The sequence below is a fragment of the Pseudophryne corroboree genome, chromosome 2 (genome assembly GCF_028390025.1).
Source record: "Pseudophryne corroboree isolate aPseCor3 chromosome 2, aPseCor3.hap2, whole genome shotgun sequence".
NCBI classification, from domain to species: Eukaryota; Metazoa; Chordata; class Amphibia; order Anura; family Myobatrachidae; genus Pseudophryne; species Pseudophryne corroboree.
Genome location: NC_086445.1, coordinates 399,071,739 through 399,082,629, shown reverse-complemented (window position 1 = coordinate 399,082,629; position 10,891 = coordinate 399,071,739).

Sequence of the window (10,891 nt, the reverse complement as noted above, 5' to 3'; positions counted from 1 at the left end):
CGCTGCCAGGGAGAAGACTCACATTTTAGAGGTTGAACCAGTCCTCCCTTCCCCGTGCAGTTCCTCACCCGCAGTGACGCCCGGCAACAACTACAGCAGCGGCAGCCAGTGTTATTAGCCCATGGACTGCACGGTACCGTTTATGACATTTACTGTTATGCCACCATCAAGGATTGATGTATGTCTTTTAATGATTTTTATTATGATTAAATCACTTTTTTTGCATTAATGTGCTGGTCCCCATATTTACAGAGAAGGACATCAGGTGGCGGCCCTAACCCTCCCTGGTGGTGCATAAATCTAACCCCTCTCTCCATAGCCTAAACCCTCTGCAGTCTAACCCTCCCTGGTGGTGTGTAACCCTACCCTCCCCGCAACCTAACCCTAACGAACCCCCTCCGCCCGGCAGCCGACTCTAACCTCCCCAGTGATGCCTAAACCTACCCCCGCCCAATAACCTGCGACCTAACCCTAGGAATCCCCGGCATACTTATGGCCAGGATGTCTGAAGTAGGGATTCCGGCCTCAGCATTACTGTGTGGTGTATTGTGAGTAAGGGATACTACTGTGTGGTGTAATTTTAATTGGGTGTACTATTGTAAGGGACTATTGGGTCCCTTACTTTGCTCAGCTGCTGCTTCCATCTCAGCCCCTGCACCTCTCACTCCAACTCCCTATCTCACACCCTCTCACTCTCTGCTTCCCTCGCTCATCCCCACCACTCTTGCTGCCTGCTTCCCTCTCTCACACCCTGCACCTCTCACTCCTCCTTAATATTGCCAGAAGTTGGTGGGAACTGTAAGCTCAAAAAATATATATAAATAAACAGGGTGGGTTTTACCGCACAGGATCACTCCTAGCCGTATTAACCCTCTAGGGTGAGTAGGAATGCTTAGAATTGCATAAGGAGATAGAAATATCAATGAATAACAAAATTCCTTTCATTTGATGGCTAATGTTACGTCAGCAAAATCAATAATACAGGGCTTGGAGTCAGAAAAAACGTATTTTGGTGTGAGGGAAAAAAGAAGACTCTATACTGGGGTCACTCTTAACTTAAGAGTGACCCCAGTATAGAGTCTTCTTTTTCCCTCACCCCAAAATATAGGAACTGTAAGCTCACCGGGGATTAGCTGTGTGTATCGCAATCGCCTCCAGGACAGAGCAGTTAGTGACCTCCCTGGTGTATCTGCCTGCCCCCCCATCCCCCAGACTCCTTTGTCAATTAGTCAAAGGGAGGTAGTTGACACAGGAGTCAGCTGAGTAATACACTCATTTGATCCCGGTGAGCTTTCAAAAGTGAAAAAGGTAAAAAAAAAATGTTGGCATGTTGTATCTCTAATACATATTTATATTTTATATATATATATATATATATATATATACATACATACACACATACATATACACACTATATAATAGCCCAGATCTGTGACTCTGTGCCTGTGTGTATAACGCTGGGCGTGGCTAGGAGTTCTCATTGTGTTAGCAGCAGGTCTATCACAACCAGTCCACTGCTGATTGGGCGAGAAACGCCCTCCCACACAGGTTACATCCAATGGGAGGCTCTGCCCTTTGGCTGCTGTGTGTTCCTACCCGCCCGTTCCCCAGACCTGAATCCAATTGAGCACATCTGGAACATCATGTCTCGCTCCATCCACCAAAGCCACATTGCACCACAGACTGTCCAGGAGTTGGCGGATGCTTTAGTCCAGGTCTAGGAGGAGATCCCTCAGGAGACCATCCGCCACCTCATCAGGAGCATGCCCAGGCGTTGTAGGGAGGTCATACAGACACGTGGAGGCCACACACACTACTGAGCCTCATTTTGACTTGTTTTAAGGACATTACATCAAGGTTGGATCAGCCTGTAGTGTGTTTTTCCACTTTAATTTTGAGTGTGACTCCAAATCCAGACCTCCATGGGTTAATAAATTTGATTTCCATTGATAATTTTTGTGTGATTTTGTTGTCAGCACATTCAACTATGTAAAGAACAAAGTATTTAATAAGAATATTTAATTCATTCAGATCTAGGATGTGTTGTTTAAGTGTTCCCTTTAGTTTTTTGAGCAGTGTATGTATATATATATATATATATATATATATATTTGAAAAGATATAAGACCTTTATCGCGCTAAAGATGTGAAAGCTTCAACTTAGGGAAGATACCCCCTGTTAGATGGGGTATGAACAACAGATAGTGAAAGAAGAGATTTCCCCAGGGAGCTGATGTCGTACTTTGGTATGTACAAGTTTTGTATAATTAAATAATCTTAAAAAAGAGAGATTGTTTATTTTTTTTAAAAGCAATACATAAAACTGTTTACAATTTGCCCAGAATAACAATAAACAATGTTTGTACAGACGATAGTTGTGTTCGTAATTCAAACAACATCAAAATGATCTTCTTTGTAGAGATGTCAGAGAACAATGTGCTAACCCAACGCGTTTCGTCCTACAGACTTCATCAGGGGTGTATTAATCAAAGAATCACAATATGGACATACATCTTATCGTGTCTTCAAAAAGGCAATTTAACAATGCTTAAAATAGTATCGGACCAAATTTCACCATATGGGGTATCAATTTAAATTGAATTGGAAGTAACTCTTTTCACTGATTATCCACTGGGTATAACCTTTTTGAAATTTAGAGTAATTCTGAATCAATTTAATTCAATTAAGCCCATAAGATGGCAAATCACTGGATATCTTCCAGATGTCAATTTAGACAAAGTGGACCACTGTAATAGTACCAATTAGATTACATCAAGCCCATAAAGTGACTGATCACTGAGTGTCGTTCCAGTGTTTATTTGAACAGGGCAAATCACTGCAACAGTGCCGATTCAATTAAATAAAGCCAATTGAAGCAGCTAATCACTGGATATCGTCCAGGTATCAAATTTGAACAAGGCAAACCACTGCAATTGTGCCTCTCCACAGAAAGTGACACTCCTAGCTGCTGCATGGTCTCGCTCCATCCACCAAAGCCACATTGCACCACAGACTTTCCAGGAGTTAACGGATTCTTTAGTCCAGGTCTAGGAGGAGATCCCTCAGGAGACCATCCGCCACCTCATCAGGAGCATGCCCAGGCGTTGTAGGGAGGTCATACAGACACGTGGAGGCCACACACACTACTGAGCCTCATTTTGACTTGTTTTAAGGACATTACATCAAGGTTGGATCAGCCTGTAGTGTGTTTTTACACTTTAATTTTGAGTGTGACTCCAAAGCCAGACCTCCATGGGTTAATAAATTTGATTTCCATTGATAATTTTTGTGTGATTTTGTTGTCAGCACATTCAACTATGTAAAGAACAAAGTATTTAATAAGAATATTTAATTCATTCAGATCTAGGATGTGTTGTTTAAGTGTTCCCTTTAGTTTTTTGAGCAGTGTATATATATATATATATATATATATACACATACATACACATACACACACACGTAAAAAAAAGCAGCGGCACGCAGGGATTTGATAAAACTTGAACTTCTATATTAGTGAAAAAAATTGTTCACATATGGCCTTTTTTTCACTAATACAGAAGTTCAAGTTTTATCAAATCCCGGAGTGCCACTGCTTTTTTGTCTACTTGTACCATTACTTGCTGCCGATGGCACCTTGGTTTACTTTGGATATGCAGAGAGTGCCGGGCATTTCTACACACACCATCTCTATACATACACATACATACATACATACATACATACATACACACACACACACACACACACATTATATATTATATATTGTGACAAGGATCACACACGCGGGGATTCATATGAACACTTTTGGTGTTTATTTTGCACAGCAGGTCACCACATAGCAAGATGATTCCATACAGTCGGTATTACAGGCAGTAGCATACAGGTATCTTAATGACTCAACTGCCCATTTAATGGCCAAGCACTCCTGCTCCACAGTTGAGTATCTGCACACCCCGGGCAATAATTTACGGCTCAGATAGAGGATGGGCTTCTCCTCTCCATCTACCTCTTGGGTTATGACTGCTCCTAATCCTGTCCCAGAGGCATCCGTTTGTAACACAAATTGCTTTTTAAAGTCAGGAGCTTGTAAGACAGGCTCAGTACACAAAGCTCATCTTAAATCTTGCCAAGCAGTTTCCACTGGTCCAGACCACGTTATCTTTTCTGGGAATTGTTTTTTAAGACATTCGGTTAGTGGAGCCGCTCTAGCGGCGAAATCTCGAATGAACCTGCGATAATATCCGACCAAACCAAGAAATGTTCTAAGTTGTGATTTACATTTAGGTCTGGACTGCTTCTACCTTACTAGGCTGAGGTTTAACCTGTCCTCTGCCCACAATGTACCCCAAATACTTGGCCTCAATCATACCAATGGCACATTTCTCGGGGTTGGCGGTAAACCCGTGTGCCCATAGAGACTAAAACGGCTTCTACCTTTGGTAGGTGTGACTCCCAATCAGAGCTGAAAATAATGATGTCATCTAAATATGCAGCCGCATATTCCCTGTGGGGCCGCAGCAACTTATTCATAGCTCTCTGGAAGGTTGCTGGGGCACCAGGTAAACCAAATGGGAGCATTTTATATTGGAATAAGCCTTCTGGGGTAGAGAAGGCTGTTTTTGCCTTAGCAGCTTCTGTTAGCGGAATCTGCCAATAACCTTTTGTCAAATCAAGTGTAGTGAGATATTGACTATTGGCTAAATTTTCTACTAACTCATCCATAGGGTAGGAATCAAACCGGGACACTTGATTTAATTTACGGAAGTCATTGCAGAACCGTAAGGCATCTGAAGGCTTCGGTACCAGGACAATTGGATTATTCCACTCACCCGTGGATTCCTCGATAACCCCTAGGCGTAACATTTCTTCCACCTCCTGCTTTACCACTGCCCGCTTCACTTCGGGTATGCAATATGGCCTCTGTTTAATGACCACCCCGGGTGGAGTCACCACATCATGCTTTATGATCTGTGTCTTTCCCGGAATGGCAGAAAACACATCTTGGTAGCGTTTCACCAAGATCATAACTTCCCGTTTCTGTTCAGGAGTAAGCGTGACTTCCATGGGCACCTGACATTCTGAAATCTTTTTAGCTACCAAAGTGGGCCGATTGGCAGTTTCCTTCCACGGTTTTAACAGGTTTACATGGTAGATTTGCACCTCCCCCCTTCTACCGTCCTGTCGGACTCTGTAATTGACCGGTCCCACTGCCTCGATGATCTCATAGGGCCCCCGCCATTGTGCATACATCTTGCTTTCTGTGGTGGGCACCAGCACTAACACTTTATCTCCCGGATTAAAGGACCGGTTAACTGAGGTGGCGTCATACCTCTGTTTCTGACGTTGTTGGTCTCTTTCCATGTGTTCGTTCAGTAGTGGCGCAATCTGTCTTAGACGGCCGTATAACTGAGCCACAAACTGAACGACATTAGGGTCCTGGCATGGTTGTTCTTCCCACCCTTCTTTTAAGAGATCTAGAATTCCTCTGGGCTGTCTCCCATAGAGGAGCTCAAAGGGACTAAACCCTGTAGAGGATTGGGGTACCTCTCTGACCGCAAACATCAAGTAAGGTAGGAGCAGATCCCAATCTCGTTTTTCTTGTGACACTGCCCTCTTTATCATTTGCTTAAGGGTTTTATTAAATCTTTCTACCAGGCCATCTGTCTGCGGGTGGTACACCGAGGTGGTCATCCTGTCTACGTTTAGCAGCCGACATAAAACTTTCATGAGTTTAGACACGAAAGGTGTACCTTGATCCGTTAGGACCTCTTTCGGTATTCCTAACCGGGTATACATGGTTAGTAGTTCTCTGGCAATAGTTCTAGATTTCATATTGCGCAGGGGTATAGCTTTTGGGTATCTGGTGGCATAATCAACTACCACCAATATGTATTGGTGTCCCCGAGCAGATTTTTCCACTGGCCCTATCAGATCCATACCACTCCGCTCAAAAGGTACGGAAATGATAGGGAGGGGTACCAGTGGAGCTCTAAACTCTGGCCGTGGGGCTGTTCTCTGGCAGACTGGGCATTCCTGACAATACCTCTTAATGGAAGCATAGATGCTAGGCCAAAAGAACCTTAACTGGATGCGTTGGAGTGTTTTCTCCTCCCCTAGATGGCCACCCCACAAATGCGTATGGGCAGCTTCTAACACCAACCATTACAGTTTTCGGGGAACTAAGAGCTGATCTACCCGTTTTCCTTGTAAAGTAGCGACACGATACAGCAAATCATTTTTCAACACAAAATATGGTACACCCTCTGATGGTAAAGCATCAACTACCCTGCCGTTAACTACTTTAACAGTCTCAAAGGCGTGTGTCAAATTGCTGTCATTGCGTTGATCTCTCCCAAAGTCATGCAGTGATATCTTCTCACCAACTGGGTTCCAATGGGCCTCGGACTCAGTCTCTTGGAGTGGTCTGGGACCGGCAGCCTTTCTCCCGGATGCTAAACTTTGGTAGTCTCTGGTCTCTGGCTTCTGAGTTGTTTCGGTGGTTGACGGTTTATGGGTAGCATGCCAGGTAATCAGCTCCTGCAGCAATGGAAAGTCCCGGCCCAGGATCAGCGGATACGGGGGTCTGGAGGTCACTGCCGCCACCACCTTTAACGACTAACCTTGAACGACCAGGGGTAAGTAGACACGTGGGCACTCTTCTACATCGCCATGGACGCACAACACCCTGACAGGAGGCTGGACCTTGTCAGCTGCCAGGGGAACCACGTTGGGAGCTCACTACCAGTATCCACCAGGGCCCAAATCTCCTGGTTTCCCACCTGTACCTGCACCCAGAACAGGGAGGACACTGCTTGGGATACCCCTGCCGCCGCCATGCTGACCAACGGCTGAGCAGTTTTCCCCGCACTGCAATCCATCGGCTTGCCCTGTTTTGGGCAGTCCCGCCGTACATGACCAGGCTTGCCGCACTCGAAGCACACCAAGGGAGGCGGAGCCTTTGGTTTAACTACTGGGACCTGAGTCCTGGGTTTAGGTGTTGGCCCGTATCCTGACCTGGCTTTATTCAGCTTACCCAGCGTCAGGTGCCACTCAATCACCACCACCAGCTCCTCAAATGTCTGGGGGGTCAGCCTGAAGGACCCCCTGCTGCACCGAGCGGTCTAACACTTGCATAGCCTGGTCCAGTGCGACTACTTCCACAATCTGTACTGCAGAGTTTTTATCCGGCTGCAACCAGGCCTTTGTCAATCAGGCTAGTCTAGCCAGCTGAATCCTGGGAGGCTCAGAGCACTCCAGCCGCCAGTCATGGAATTCTTGGGTTTTGCTGGGCCCCATCACTCCAATCCTATCCAGTATAGCCTTTTTCAGGGCAGGATAGGAGCATGTCTCAGCCACAGTCATGTCCACATACGCCCGCTGTGCCACCCCTGTTAAACAGGGAGCCAGCCTGTCAGACCATTCCTCCGCAGGCCATCGCAACCGCGTGGCCATGCGCTCAAACGTGCAAAGGAATGCCTCTATATCATCCGCTGGGGTGAGCTTCAGCAGCCTTTCCCGCTCTGGCTCAGATTTCTTTAGCGCTTTTAACTCATCACACAACATTTGAATTTGAGTTTGCTGTCTTTCAGCCTGGGTTCGTTGGCCCTCATGTAACATTTGAATCTGAGTTTGTTGCCCAGCTATCTGGGCTTGTTGGCCCTCATGTAACATTTGAATCTAGGTTTGTTGCCCAGCTGCAAGTTCAGCAAATTGTTTTAGAAATTCCTCCATATTGCCCTGCGTGGCCCCTTTAAGGACAATATAATGTGCCAGGCTTATCAAACAGGCCAAGCGGACACCCGCCTGCTTTGCTGGCTTATATAACACATAACGGCAAACCATCTGCCTATAATGCTATGGCCCTTTAAGACTGCCACATGCACTGCATAGCCAGAGAGGAAAAAAGGAAAACTTGCAGTTTAAACACAGGTAGGCTTACCAACTGTTTCTGCTGTACACCGTGTCCTTGCTCGCATTCTCCACCACTTGTGACAAGGATCACACACACACAGGGACTCAGATGAAAACTTTTGGTGTTTATTTTTCACAGCAGGTCACCGCATAGCAAGTTAATTCCATACAGTCGGTATTACAGGCAGTAGCATACAGGTACTCACAGCATAGCAGACTCTTGATAGGCGCCAGTGGTCCCTAGTCTAACTCACACAACCCGGTCTATCACTCGGGTAGCTATTCCACCGTCAAGAGCAAGGTGACTATGCCCTGGAAACCCTTATATCAGGAAATCCCAGGTGCTACTGATCACACACCTGGGATTCTGCTACTGTTTCCAAAACCTGGTCTGGACCCTCCACATTACTTTCACATGGAACAATGCTGTCTCTGCCACAATATATATATATATATATATATATATATATATATATATATATATATACACATATACATACACACACACACACACACACATCAGCAATATACCTCATTTTTATCCGTAACCAACTATGAAAATTGAAATGCTTAAACGAATAGTTTTATATGTAAAAAGTACATAAAATATGAAACTATACCAACCTGAACTTTTTTTCAAAAACTAAAACTAGTAAAGGGTATGGGTCATTAGGTCGACCACTATTGGTTGACATGATCACTAGGTCGACATGAGGTTTTTTTTACTTTTTTTGGTGTCGTTTTCTTCGTAAAGTGACGGGGAACTCCAATTAGTGCACCGTGTCCCCTCGCATGTCTCGCTGCACTCGCCATGCTTCAGGCAAGGTGCCTCGCTCCACTGCCGCTGCGCTCGGCGCAGGTTACTATTCCCAATCATAGTCCATGTGGATCGTAAAGTGTGAAATAGTAAAAAAAAAAAAAAAATTTTGAAAAACTCATGTCGACCTTTTTCCATGTCAACCTTCATGTCGACCTAATGAACATGTCGACCGAGTGACCATGTCAACCTAATGCATGTCGACCAATAGTGGTCGACCTAATGACCGTATCCCCTAGTTAAGTACAACCAAGTAGTAGGTCAAACACTATATTTAGTAGTGTGACTGCACAGGTCTTCGGGCAAGACATCCTGTACCTTACCATCGCCAGCTGCTGTGTCAGTTCCTAGAGACAAGTTCAGGTGGCTGCATCTAGCTGACACTGAGCTATTTTTAGAGATCATATTTTTCTTAGAAATTAAAAGTCGTTACTTTAAAAATAACACTTTGTTTTTGCAGCATAGCAGATAGATCACATCCAGCATTACTGAAATTTCCTTTAATTTTCTTGCCATGGTGAATAAATATTGTTAATTAGTAAAACAAAATAAAAACATTTCTGTATAAAAATACTGTAGAACTTTGCAGCATTCACATGACAGCTTCAGGTAGGGGAAATTCAATTACCAGTTATGTGCAGTGGCGCACCCAGGGGGGTTTCCGAGCACCCAGAAGCCCCCCTCCACTAAAAAAAAAATATATATATATATATATATATAAAGCAAACAGAAGGACTGCGGCACTCAGGTTTAAAGATGAAGAAAAGTGGTTAATTTATTCTGGCAAAGCCATCATCAAAGAAATGCCATGTGAGGCCGACGTTTCGGTGTCTAGCACCGTTTTCAAGGCAGGCATGGAGGATAAAACAAACATTACATGTAGTTTAAAACTCACCTAAATAGGGGAGACAGTCACCGTCGCGGGAGAGCCGGGTCCGGCGTGCGCTTCCGCCCATTGGAGTCGCGGGTGCGTCACATCCGGTGACGTCAGACGGGATCCTCACCGGTTACCATGGCAACGCGTCCCGTCGTCTTGGCGACGCGTCTGTTAGCCGGTGCCAGTTGTAGGAGACCGCTGATTGATCTCCCCGGCCCTCACCGCAGGCGTCTGCATGTCATACACAAAAAAAGCATAATTAGTGAGTGGGCAAAACGTGAAATAAACAAGGAAATAAATATCAATTATAACAACAACAATAATGTGTATAACTGTAAGCTAACTAATGCCCACTAATGTAGGTTATGCTGATCCTGGGCAGTAAAGAATTCCCACAGGTCAGACCTACAGCATTGAAGCAGTTACATGTGCTGGCAAGTTTAGGATGCAGGTAACTCGAGGGACTCAGTGCCATATTTATCAACGGAACACATTCCAATTAAGTCTCTCGTTCATTCCGTTAGGAGCTACGGTGTTTAGAACATGAATCCATCTGCTCTCGCATTTGGGCAATTTTCCATCGCGGTCGCCTCCTCTGATGGACACTGGTATATGGTCGATCAGGATGTGTTTTAATTGTGCTAAAGTGTGGCCTGTGGTCAGAAAATGACGAGCCACAGGTTGTTCGGCCACCTTTGTCTTCAACGCTTTGCTGATAGCTGAGCGATGGAGAGCCATGCGTTCTCGTACTGTCCGTGTGGTTTTGCCCACATAATACTTGTTACATGGGCAAATTATGATGTAAACTACATGGGTGGAGAGGCATGATAGCGCAAATTTAATCTGAAAGCTTCGGTTAGAGTGTGGATGTTGAAAGCAGCTGCCTGTGAGCATATGATTGCAGGTAGTGCATCTAGGGCATTTATAGCAGCCGGGTGGTCTTGTCATAAAGTGTGGTTCCACTGTTGTTTGATTAAAGCCCGTGATGTCAGTATGGACCACCATGTCGCGGATGTTTCTGCCCCTTGTGAAGCATGCCATTGGTCTTTTATTTCGGAAACAAGGTAAATCCTTGTCTGTGGCCACAATTGGCCACAGGGCCCTGCTTGCCCTTTGTACGACCTGACTCGAGGTGGTAAATGCCATTTTCCATGGTAGGACTTGGTTGGTAATACGGTCACGAGGGAGTAATAATTGTTCACGGCTCATGGACAGAACCTCTTGTTTTTGTTGTTTTAAGGCTGTGAAGTTATAGCCCCTAGTGACAAATTTGTCAATAACATTAT